Genomic DNA, 10,905 nt, shown 5'->3' with positions numbered 1-10,905 from the left:
CAAGAACTTAAATTTGCTCAGCCTCTTCACCTCTTATTCCTCAATAATCATCAATACAGACACACCCCAATGATACGTGCTTAACCCACTGCTCTACTCATTATTTACTCATGATTGTGTAGCCATCAAAATTCCAATGCGCTCTACAAGTTTGCTGATGACTCCACAGTTGTTGACAAAATCACAAATGGCAATGAGGAAGTGTACAACAGGAAGATAGATCAGCTCATTGAATGGTGCAACAACAACCTTGCACTCAACGTCAGCAAAACCAAAGGGATGATTGTGAACTTCAGGAGGAAGTCGGGGAACATGACCCAGTCCTCATCGAGGGCTCAGAACTTCAAATCCCTGTGTGTCAGCATCTCTGAGGATTTATCCTGGACCCTCCAAGTTGAGGCAATCACAAAGAAGGCTCACCAGAGGCTATACTTTGTGCGGTGTCCGAGGAAGTTTGATATGTCACCGAAGACTCTCGTAAACTTCTACAGGTGTACCTTGAAGAGCATTCTGTCTGTGCATCACTGCCTGCTATGACTCTCAGGACAGGAATACACTCTAGAGGGTTGTTAACTTGGCCTGCAACATCACAGGCACCAGACTTCATTCCATCGAGGACATCGACAGTGTCTTAAGAAAACAGGCATTATCCTTAAAGACCTCCACCACCCAGGGCATGCCCTCTTCACTCTGCTACCATCGGGGAAAAGGTAGAGGAGGCTAAAGATGAACACTCAGCAGCACAAGGACAGCTTCTTTCCCGCTGCCATCAGATACCTGAATCATCAATGAACCAAAGACACTGCCTTACTTTTTGTGCACTCTTGTTACGATTTTTTGATATATATAGTAATTTCGTAAGATGGTTATAATATGTACGTTTGCTCTATGACGCTGCCTCTAAACACCAAATTTCATGACTTGTTTGTGATAATAAATCCTGATTCTGGTCTCTGGCTTTCTTTTCCTGAAGTTAACAATCACCTCCTTAGTTTTGGTGACATTGAGTGCAAGTTTATCGTTGATGCACCATTCACCTATGATTTGAATGTCCATCCTTTTCCATTTAATATCAAAATCATCTTGGAAGAACTTATGGAAAAAAATATTCGACTCCTTTGCACTTGCATCTCTGAAGTTATGCTCTGGACATTTGCTCAATCAGCAGGAGCTGTGTCATCTGTGGCTTTGGAGAGGAACAAGGGAATAGCAGTCCCTGTCGTGTCTGTGACTGCACGTGAATCTGGATGCTGCTTCTTCTTCCTATGGGCTCTCTTCTCTTTTGTACGTTGTGTTAACCCTCTGATATTTTTGAACTTTGTGGAGATCGTGATTCTGCTGACTGTAATTCCTGAGCAGCTGTTTCACAGTTGTTGTGTTAATGTCTAACAGCTTAAGGTTGTTTTTACAATGATCTTAAAAGGACAAGTGAGGATGTGCTACTGGCCATTTCCCTGAGGCAGATTCTCTATGGAGAATGACTTTGAGAATTCTCTCATCATTTATCCAACAAATACGCCCGAGCCTGAATAATGTTAAGGATTTATATTACCACAATTGATCAAGGACAGCTTCTTCTTTGTAAATTGATATTTCACATCTAAAATTAAAATGCATTGGATTAAACATTTTCTTATCTTGTATACATATTTGATTGCCAGGGTCATCTATTGAACCTATGGAAAAGACCAATTGATAATTCATATTGAATTATCAATTGTTATCATATGTTCAAAAATAAAATTTCAGTTCAAATGTTATAAAACCATCCTTAATGAAATCTCTAAATTATTATCAAATCAATTTATGTTTATGTAGTGAATGAACATGCTAAGTGACAGTACTGTTTCTTGATTGACAAATAATCAATTTTCAAACAGCCTCGATCCAAATACATTTAATAGCTCAAATGGTTCATCACTAGATATGCTAAGTTCCAGTCCTAGGGTTGGATGTCATTCTGATTAATTTTCACTAATTTGCACTCTTAAATTGATTTTGGATGCAGGGTGGATGGCAGCATACTTGCAGGAAAAAGATGAATATGCAGATTATGTTAAGGAACTTTTTTTTAATTATCCCTTCATGTCAATATCTAATGAGTTATTATTTGGTATATCCGCACTTTGCTATTAAGTTAAAATATAAGAGAAAAATATAAATTTATAGGAATTATTTGTCTGTGTGAAGCTAATTGTCATTTGCCTAAGGTATTTTACTGATTTTGTCTCCTCACAAATACATTGGTCCTTTAGTTGTGGCTGTGGATACAATGTGAACACTTAGTGTTTGGATGTGATGCTGGAACAACTAGTATTCATAGGTCTTCAAATTATGATGGGATTACTACCTGCTAATATACTAATCATGGGTGTGTTTAATAACACAAAATTTGGTTTGTTTTGTGATATAAATTACACTCAAATTATAACAGATGTGTTGCTCCGATGACAACACTATTGAAAAAATGTTTACAATTATGTTGTCATAAATAGGTTTTTGATATTACAATAAAAATCCTGTCGCCCAACGAGCAAAAAAAATGCAGAAAATACATAGCTTAAAAATATAGAAGATAAAAATCGGTGCACCTTGCAGTTAGTTTGCCAATCACGCAACCAGAAAATTCATTTATCCAACATCTACCAATCCCTATAGCTGCTGGATACCAGGGGTTTTACTATATATAGCATGCTACATGTGTTACTTTTTGGATGAAAAAATATTATTTTATTCATCCATTTCCTAATTCTTGATGAGTTATGATAATATATGTCCATTTCATTTATTTTATTTCATTCATAGACATTTTGTGTTTCCATTAGAGAGTCTAGGATTTATTTTTTTAACTGAGTTCAAGTGAACCCAATGCTCTGGCCTCAACTCATTTGAGCTTATCTCAACTTACTTATCTCAACTCTCATTTAGGAATTCATGAATGAATAGATCTAAAACCCAAACAACATGACATTTTCCAGAATGGTTCAGACTCAAAGTATTTCTGCAGGGTTTCCCAAACCATATATTTGCAATGGACACTCACTTTATCTTGGGATAGTTGATATAATCATTAATGATAGAAAGCTGCCAGACCTACTACAGATTATAAAGGATTTAAGAAATAAAACATAGAACATTAGAGCATCATACAGGCTCTTCAGCCCATTAATTTGTGCCAATCTACACATACCTAAACAAAACTAAACGCTTCCAACCTCAAAACCCTCTATTTTTCTTTTATCCATGTGCCCGTTTAAGAGTCTCTTAAATGCCCATATTGTTCCAACCTCCACCACTACCCCGGCAATGCATTCCAGGCCCCCGATTTCTCAAGACTACATCAGTAAAATTGCCGAGAAAATAAAACACTAAGTTTTTACTTAAGTTATTTGCACTGCAATTTCGGATTAGGTTTTAATTTAGGCAACCACTGATCCTACAAAAACAGGTGGAAGCTAAATATGGTTATTGTGCGGTTGATGCAGTTTCATGATTCATTTCATTTTTCTGGATCTCATCAGTATTAGCAAGGTCAGCATTTGTTGCCTTGCCTCATTGAAGAAGTTGTTGATGGCGAGCCATCTTTGCAAACCATTGCAGGTGATTTGGTTAAGATAATCCCACAGTATAGTGGTATGGGAAATTCTACAATTTTGACTCAGTGACCATAAAATCACTGTTGTCAAATCATCAAACTAGATTATGAAATGAATGAAGAGTATGAACTGCCTTGAACCTTTTAGTTTGGAGCCAAGCTGAAATTTCAACAGAGCCCATCTAACATTTAATTTTTTCAAGTTACTTAGATTTCATAGAAGTAAGGAAACAAGGGCTCTTTTAATACATTCTAAAATCCAGCAAGAATTGAGTTTAAACTTTGCAGAAAATGTTTTGTCAGATTTTAATTTCAAAGGATTGAATAATCAGAAGCTTCAGGGACTCAATGGGTCAGGCTGCATCTATGGAGAGAAATGGTCTTAATATTTCAGGTCAGGACCTTTTGTTGAGTCAAGAAATAATTAACATAGGCTTGTCAGAAACTAGCAGCCAGTGAGTTCTTGACTTTTATAATGGATGATCGATTATAAATACTCCTTATTACAGAAGACTTAATTTAAGTGGAGATTCTTGATCTATTTTTAAATCATGAATATTAATTATTAGTAATTGGAATTCATGTAATAGTTTAGAAGAATCTATAAAATTTATTTTAAGCTCTAAAATTCTTGAGCTTGGAGGACTGTGAAAATTGGCCTTGTGGGAGTGGAGAACAGCAACATGCCTCACAATGAATTCTGTTTGCTTTCAGTTCCAAAGTATCACATCCTCAACTCAGTTTGTACACAATGACAAGGATTTTAAGTAGATCACTGAAAAGATTACACTTTTTTCAGAACTGTAATTCTTTTTTTTATATTTTATTTTTTTTCTCCCCTCCCCCTTGGCGGGCATGCGCGCGGACCCCCACCCCACCCCACCCCACTTATCGAGGATCTCGCGCTGCCGCGCCATGTGCGGTTGGTCTGAGTAAACCCATTCAAAGTCGTCACGCGCCACCGTGTTACCCATGGCCGTCCACTAGAACTCCAGAACTGTAATTCTGAGAAATTGTAGATCTATATATTGCATGCATGAATTTTGAATTTCCTCTTCTTCTTCAATATTTTTATTACAGTAATTTCATCAAGTAAATATTATATAAGTACATGATAATAAACAAATCACATATAATAATAAAAATGCTGATGACCTATGTAACATTGAAAATAAAGAAAAGCAAAACACTAAATTAATTGTCAACCCCCTCCCTTCAGAAGCTACTGGCTAAACATAAACAGTCCACTACCTAATAACAAAGGGGAGGTAATCAATGGGGTCAAAAAACCCAAAAGTAAACATAACCATACAAATTTTGAAAATAATTAAGAAAAGATCCCCATAAGAAACAAAATTAAACTTTATATCAGTAGTGGGCCATCTATATTTTTTTACAAAGTCAGATATGCCATTGAGTATGTGTGGGAGGGATAGCATCTTTCCATCTCATTAAAATGGCTCTTCTAGCGATAAGGGAGGTGAGGTACATCTACATGGGTGATGTACCATCAATAATTCACAAAAGGCTGAGTAGTGAAGCAATCAAGCTTTAAATAGGCAAAGACTGGAACACTATCAAACAGCCACCTACTGATCAGAGCAAAAGTAAAAGGGGCTATGGGTAGGATCGGTCTCAGGAGGCGTGTCCAGTCAGTAGCAGCCAATCACGGTAAAATAGTGGTTTATTACAATGGGATTGTGATGCAGTCAATATCAGACCCGTTGGCCCCTTTATTCCAAAAAGAGCAGAAAAGGATTTGGAGTCAACTAAAGACAAGGTACAAAACACCTTTTCCCAAAAATTGGAAAGAGAGGGACATAACCAGAACATATGATACAGTGTACCTTTTTCAGTTATACATTTATCACATTTAGAAGAAAGATTAGAATAGAATTTAGCTAAATGGACTTTAGAATACTGGGCTCAGTGTACGAGCTTAAACTGTATTAATGAGTGTCTAGCACAAAGAGAGGATGAATGCACTCACTTCAAAATAGAGTCCCATGTAGTTTCAGAAATTAACTGTTGAAAATCTTGTTCAAATAATTTTGATGTTCCAATTTATTTTGATTTCTGAGACTTCCACGGGATGCATATAATGGCTACGTGAAATCATTAGTCGGATTTTCAAGACAGACACTTTCATAACCAGAGCTCATTTTCATATCTGTCTCTATCAGTTTCCTCACACACTGCATCTCAGCACATATTGGTCATGTTGTGCTCCACGTTGATGAACCTTAATGAATGGGTCTGAAAATGCATCTCTAAGGAGCCCGAGGTTAAAGGGGAAGATGCATTTCTGGTGTTGGAGCTTTGAAAGAAAAGCTATTGGTTTAGTGGCTAAAATGCCTTATTGTCAGCATTCATTGCTGAGGCTTGCACTCACTAACTTCGGATCAAGAAAACTGAATCTGTGAGATGAAACTATTGACAAGTTGTGCTTGCAGGCCTTTTTATTGTGTAATCCAATCACAAAGATGCACTCAAACAAGACTATCCATGAAACAGGTAAAAATAAAATCTGCATATTGTGAAGTTTTATTCCAAGATTTACCACTGGTCAAAATGATCAAGTGTTGTGATTCTTCTAAAGATCTCCTGACTTTCAAAACCTATAATAGAGAAAAATAGCAAAAAAATGCTCAAAATTGTTTCAAGTTTAAAACAATCAATTTGCTAAATCATTGAAAAAGAACACAAAATTAAACACAATATTTATAAATATTGGCACAAACTCACATATGGCATAACGGTTAGTGCAATGCCTTTACAGCGCCAGCGATCGGGACTTGGGTTCGAATCCAACACTGCCTGTAAGCAGTTTGTAAATTATCCCTGTGTCTGCATGGGTTTTCCCCAGGGCCTCCGATTTCCTCTCACCATTTGGAAAGATAATGGGGGTGTAGGTTAATTAGGTGTAAAATTGGGCAGCATGGCATGACTCATGGCTGAAATGGCCTGCAAATGGTCTAAATTTAAATTAAAACAAAGAATGCAAGTTAGCTTAAATTTACCATTCTTCCTAAAGCTATCAAGTCTCCATTCAAATTACTGTTCTGGCATATCTTTCAATGACCTTTATATGACATTTATTCAACTGGCATATTCCTCACATAAGTTTGTCCTCTGCTCCATGGTGATAAATTCTCCATAGGAACAAGATGAGTAAGTTCAAACTTATCACTGGCAGTTCTGTGCTAAGTAAATTACTTTGTAGATCTCACATCACCTCAGAAACTACTCAGCCCGTCAACCAGCCCCTGGTCAATTTGTAGAAGAATTTGTGGTTTCTACTTTGGACTCCTCAGCTGCCTCAGAAGCAAATCATCATCTACCTCGAGGGATTGCTTCAGAAGAAGAACCTTGCGATTGCTAATGAGAAAAGTGCTATCAGATGGAGACATTGAGAAAGTGTAGGAGTGTTGCAGTGGAAATCTGCTGAAGGCATAGTGCCACTCAGAACAGGGTAATTTCAATGAGTGAAGCTTCTTGTTTTGGTGATGACACCCCTTCATTTTATTCCTCAAATTTATGACTTCAAGTAGTGGAAGGATCCATTCTAATTATTTCTTTCAATTGTTTCTGGATTGTGCAATCTATACCCGCTCATGGGTTGCATGGAAATAATAATGGGTGAAAGGAAAAAAGGAGCTGGAATACGAGACTTTCATGCGCATTCACGTGTTAAAACTTGTGATATTATTGAGAGTGAGTGATGTGTTGGCTTCCACATGAAACTCCAAAGAACAACGCTTAAATATGGGGTCTGGAATAACTATTTTCCTCTCTGCATTTTAATAAGCATTGCTGTTTTCATCTAACACATTTTCACTCAATAACCTCATAAGATAAATAAACTTCCTTTCGAGTTTTTAAGAGTCCTTTGGGTTATCATCATGTCATTCAGTGACATAATCTCCTCCACATGGTCCATGCTGCTAGATTTGATGATTTTTTCCAGCTATTTCAGCCACAGAAAACCTAATATTGTTTCTCTTATTTCAGAGAATTACCTTAAATTCGTTAATGCTCCTGCATGTGCCAATCACGGCATGACAACATTCCACATGTCTCCCACAACCTCTTTCAAAATATTCTGATTTGTTAACGGTAGTGGTCAGGGTTGAGGTAACAGATTCAAAGAATTTAAAGAGTTACAACCTTTGGCACTTATTAGTATCAAAAAGTGAAGTTTATTTACAACTGGAAGCAAACACAAAACCATAGAACCGATTTCTCTAGCGTGCAAGTTCATTAAATTACAAATTACAAATATTCAGAGAAGGTGCTTAAGTCTACTGAGGGTTCACAAAAAACAGTATTGTCCACAAGTCAAGACAAGTTTATTGTCATCTGATTGTATAAGTACAATCCAACAATACAGCATTCTTTGGTCCTCAGTACAAAACATGCAGACATACAACTAGACATAGAGATGAACAATACATATGCAGGACAAGTATTTCATCCATACGAATAAATAAATAAATATTGTTTCATGAATATGAGAGTCTCGGATGGTAAATGTGAACAGTTCCTTTGATCGTTAAGCATTCTTATTGATGGTGGATAGAAACTGTTCCTATTTTCCCAACAGAAGCAGATGAAAAATGCTGTATGCAAGGTGGAAGGAGTCCTCAATAATTTTGTGCCCTCTCTTCAGACAACAATTGGCACACAGCTGAAAGAAATTCAATCTATACAAGTTAACTTAGGAGAAGCACATTGATTAATCCAAGTGTACAACCAGACTGAGCCCCCTACCCCTTATGACACACACATCACAACTTGTCCTTCAGCATTTCCGGTGGAACGCATCCGGGGCAGGCTCTGGGTAACAAAGAGAGTGAAATCAAGCACATGTTGCTTATCATATTCCTGGGGTTTAGAGGCTGACTTATGTATTGAATCATGTGATTTCAGGTAATATAACCATATAACCATATAACCATTTACGGAGCGGAAACAGGCCATATTGGCCTTTCGAGTCCACACCGGTTCACTTCTTTTTTTCTTTCTATGAGGATGTCTAATCGGTAAGAGGAGTCAGCTGCAAGCAGATCTGAGATTTGTTACAGGGAAGTGACCTCCGAGCAGTGAGTTATTTCCTGTCCGACACGTGAGGTAACCCTCCATGTTACATCAATATCATTTTGTATTCTATGGCTGGCATCTTATTTACCCAGTAAGATGCAAAGCAGCTTGTGGTGATACACCACTGCATACTGTAACTTGGTTACTGGCACTGTGTATATGTTTAGATCATATATATGGCTGGCCTGCCTTCCCTCGGTGACTCCACCCCATGAAATCCCATAATAAAGGCAGTAAGCCTAGTCTCTCTCTCAATGCAAGTCCTGGGATTGGGCCAGAACAGGAGCATGGTTCAAGTCTTATGGTATTAAAAGCCTGTCGTCCTGCAACTCCAGTCTTTTGCTATTATTGATAGTGTATCACAGCTGACCTCAGGATAACTGGGAAGGACAACATTCAGATTTTCGGTCTATGATTCAATATAAGATATTAAGAACACGTAATAAAGGAACTAATTACCCAATGTTTTTAAATTAATAGGAAGTCTATTTAGCACCACATATATGGCACTAATAGCGTTTAAAACAATACAGCAGAAGAACTGGACATTCAGCCCATGTGTCTTTGCTAAACAAGATGTCCAAATTAAACTAAATCTCTGCTATTTGCACATGACACATTTCCCTCCATACCTTGCATATTCATCAATCTCACCTCTTAAATGCTATTGTGATACCTATAGAAATAGAACAGTGTGCTATATAATGTGCATTGCTGACATTGTGCCACTTTATCATGTAGCTAACTTGAATAATATTGTGACGCTCCCTGTGGACATTGGTTGATGGCGATGAGAACTTTTGTGCACTCTTAAAGAGCTGCAACGATTGAAGTTGAATTGCACTTTATTACGTTTAATATTCAATTCAATACTTCAGTTCCAAGACAGATCGATGTTGGTGAAGCAGGAGCATTGCATTTATGAGATCAATGTACGGACAGAGAATTAATACACTGATTTGCTCTGATCTAAATGATTGAAACCACAGGACAAGGAACAATGTTCATATGCTTCCAAATGGATCATTTTAAAACTAGCCATGGCTGCTGGGACTAAAAATTGTGATCTCATGGGCTCAGTTTTCAAACAGAACATTTTTCAGTGGAGGATTTTTTTTCCTGTAGTTGCCATCTATGCGTAATAATTTCCGGCACTGACACAATTCATAAAATCCAGTAACCTGAAGCAGCAGCATTGCAATTCACAAAGCAAAGTAGGAATAAAGATGAAAAAAATGAATGATATGATAAATAACTTAGAGGAACCCACTGAACCCACATTTGTCCCAAGCACCCTAAAATAGTAAAGAAAGCAAGAAAATCTGAAATTAAACTAGAAATGCTGAGAATTATCCACATCCGTGGAGAGAGAAAAATAGATTTAATGGTTCAAGACAGAGACCTTTTATCAGAAGCTCAGTTCATTTTCCTGCCACAATTAAAAAAAAACTGAACTGTAGATAAACTGTTAGACACACACTACTGACTAACATCAAGGACAAAATTCACGAGCACACGGCTGCCCAATGGAAACAAAGAATAAAACCAAGCTTAACACATCAATAATTGCAGTATTTTGAAACATGGCTTTGTTTCGTCAGACCTTCAACTATGCTTCTGATCCTTTTTTACAATGACAGCTAAATAAGGTCTGAGGTAGTTCTTGGAGTATCCTGACCCATAGCAGTGATTTGAGTCAAACAATATCACAGGCAATCTGAGCACTAATGTAGCCTGAAAGTGAAAATAGGGTTCAGAATGTGATACATCCCATAATGTTTATTTCATAATTCCTATTCAAAATAAGGTTTAATTGATTATCGCTGCATTGATATCATTAATGAGGAAGGACTCCATACCTGAAACATCAGTGATATATCTTTACCTACTACGTACACTGCGAAACCTGAGGAGTTCCTCAGCATTTCTGAGATCTCTTTGCTTTGATGCATCCACGTTAGTTCAATTCCCAGGGATCTCTATGTTACATAATAACCTAAAAATTTACACAAGTCAAAATAAATATCTTTATGTTTACAATTAATCATTTATTTGAGTGATGATCAATCAAATAAGTAATGCTCACTATTCACTTTACAAATGTTTAAAAAAAATCTTTACCTCCCATAGTTTCATTACTAATTGAAGACCAAATGCTTAATTTATTTATATTCTATTCCCTCTTCTCACTAAATTTCCATTTTTAATTT

At 36.9% G+C, this 10,905-nt stretch overlaps 1 long non-coding RNA gene across 1 annotated transcript; it reads right to left on the bottom strand.

The window, feature by feature from the left end:
* Positions 1–6,123: 6,123 nt before the first annotated feature.
* Positions 6,124–10,686, bottom strand: LOC138738888 (uncharacterized). Its single transcript, XR_011341848.1, has 3 exons — positions 10,555–10,686; positions 6,341–6,570; positions 6,124–6,213 (listed from the first exon to the last, which is right to left on the bottom strand). It is a non-coding gene; the product is annotated as an uncharacterized lncRNA (long non-coding RNA).
* Positions 10,687–10,905: the final 219 nt, after the last annotated feature.

The sequence above is a fragment of the Narcine bancroftii genome, chromosome 1, assembly GCF_036971445.1.
Source record: "Narcine bancroftii isolate sNarBan1 chromosome 1, sNarBan1.hap1, whole genome shotgun sequence".
Taxonomy (NCBI): domain Eukaryota; kingdom Metazoa; phylum Chordata; class Chondrichthyes; order Torpediniformes; family Narcinidae; genus Narcine; species Narcine bancroftii.
This window is presented reverse-complemented; position numbering and strand designations above follow the sequence as displayed.